General features: G+C 42.2%; 1 pseudogene; it reads left to right on the forward strand.

Moving 5' to 3' along the window:
- Nucleotides 1-279: 279 nt before the first annotated feature.
- On the forward strand, nucleotides 280-2,198 carry LOC126930845 (HIG1 domain family member 1A, mitochondrial-like; annotated as a pseudogene).
- The last annotated feature ends 295 nt before the right edge of the window (nucleotides 2,199-2,493 follow it).

The following is a 2,493-nucleotide window of genomic DNA, read 5'->3' on the forward strand; positions in this document are numbered from 1 at the left end:
TGGTAATACATGCCTGTAGACCCAGCTACTCAGGAGGCTGAGGTGGAAGGATCACCTGAGCCTGGAGGCAGAGGCTACAAGTGAGCCGAGGCCACACCACTGCACTTTAGCCTGGGTCTCAAAAAAAAGCAATATTTTATTAGTACACATTTACATTATAAGCTTAATTTCATGATATCTTTCTATTATAAAGTCATTTAATGTCAACAAGCCTATTTTCATGAACCCAAAAATTTGATATTCATATGTATATTTTTAAACTACTGTTTTAAAACCAGTTAAAATATACTTAAAGTTTCTGGTTAAAAAATGGTAGATTGAACATGATCATCCAAATTTGTCCACTGAAAACCCATGTAGCAAAGGGATTTTTAAAGGCATAAATCCATAAGGACAGGGAAACGGGAGAAGAGACAAGAGCAAAATATTTTCAGAAGTGGAAACCAGATGGATGAGAGGTTACTCACTTACACTAGAGAAGGATAGATCCTAAGGCAGTGGCAGAACTATATGGCAAACGGAATTGGTTGTGCCAGACCAGAGATGGGCAGTCTCCTCTGTCTGACCACCCTGAGAAGGAAAACCTAGGAATGCTGACACCAGAAGTTCCCAGCCAGATCACTGTGCAAAGAAGCTCATGACTGAACGGGCGCGGTGGCTCATGCCTGTAATCCCAGCACTTTGGGAGGCTGAGGTGGGCAGATCACCAGGTCAGGGGATCGAGACCATCCTGGCCAACATGGTGAAACCCTGTCTCTACTAAAAATACAAAAATTAGCTGGGCATGGTGGCACGTGCCTGTAATCCCAGCTACTCGAGAGGCTGAGACAGGAGAATTGCTTGAACCGGGGAGGCGGAAGTTGCAGTGAGCTAAGATCGCGCCATTGCACTCCAGCCTGGCAACAGAGCAAGATTCCGTCTGAAAAAAATAAAAATAAAAAAAGAAGCTCATGACTGACAAGCCCATCCATCTACCACCTGAACAGAGAACAAATGCTTCCAGTCAGCTTTTAGGTGACCGACCCATCCTTAAGTGTGAGCAGACAACCAAGGTTTCTAAGACCTCCAAGAAAAGAATCTAATATAGAAGACAGAGACCAAAACAACAGAAAAAGAAATTTGGAGCAGCGATTATGCAGAGAAACAAAAATGACAGAACTATCAGTAACAGCTTCTGAGATAAGATAACCCTGAAATAAAATATGCTATAAAAAGAACAATTCAGATAATAAAAATAAAGTGAAAGTGATTAAAACCTTTAAAAGATGGAAAAACTCAGAAGAAGAATAGGAAGATAAAGTGGAGGAAATCTCCCAGAAAATGAAGTAAAAAAGATGCAAAGCTAGAGAGAAAAATAAGAAATTAGAAAGACCAGTTCAACAGGTCCATCATCCAAGTAATAGGAGATCAAAAAGAAAGAATAGAGAAAATAGGAAGAAATCACCAATAGGATAATTCAAGATTATTCCCCAAAAGTGAGGGGCACTGAGTGCCCAGCACAATGGAAGATAGTAGCCACTCACCAAGACATATCACTGCAATTTCAGAACACTGGAAACAAGTTCAGAGAGGGGGGAAGTCACCTAGAAAGGACAAGGAATTAAAAGGCTTCAGACTTCTCATTCTGCACAGAAGTGTCAGAAGCTAGAAGACCATGTAGCGATGCCTTCATAATTCTGAAGGAATTCAGTACCCAGCCAAACAACCAAATCCAAGGGTCACAGTTGAAAAATGACAACAGCAAACATGCAAAATTCCACAATAATTTACTCTTCCCTTTCTCAGGAAGCTTCTGGATGATGGTCTCCTCCAAAAAGCAGGAGTATTACAAATCAAGAAAAACACGGGCACAGGTGCGGATCAGAAGCGTGAGGGGGTTTTCTCGCTCTAGGGAGATTATTCAAGCAATCACTGTGTCAACAGACACAAATGTTTCCCTTTCTTCATATGATGAAGATCAGGGATCCAAACTTATTTGAAAAGCTAAAGAGGCACCATTCATCCCCACTGGAATGGCAGGTTTTGCAGCAATTGTTGCATATGGATTATACAAATTGAAGAGCAGAGGAAATACTAAAATGTTGCATCATCTGATCCACATGTGTGTGGCAGCCCAAGGCTTTGTTGAAGGAGCAATGACTGTTGGTATGGGCTATTATTCCATGTATCGGGAATTCTGGGCAAAACCTACACCTTAGAAGAGATGCTATCTTGGTCTTGTTGGAGGAGTTTGCTTTAGTTAGACATCTTGTTTTTTTTTTTGAGATGGAGTCTTGCTCTGTTGCCCAGACTGGAGTACAGTGGCACAATCTCGCTCACTGCAACCTCTACCTCCCGAGTTCAAGCGATTCTCCTGCCTCAGCCTCCTGAGTAGCTGGGATTACAGGTGCTCGCCACCACGCCCAGCTAATTTTTGTATTTTTTTTTTTTTTTTTGAGACGGAGTCTCGCTCTGTCGCCCAGGCTGGAGTGCAGTGGCCAGATCTCAGCTCAC

The sequence above is a fragment of the Macaca thibetana genome, chromosome 11 (assembly GCF_024542745.1).
Source record: "Macaca thibetana thibetana isolate TM-01 chromosome 11, ASM2454274v1, whole genome shotgun sequence".
Taxonomy (NCBI): Eukaryota; Metazoa; Chordata; class Mammalia; order Primates; family Cercopithecidae; genus Macaca; species Macaca thibetana.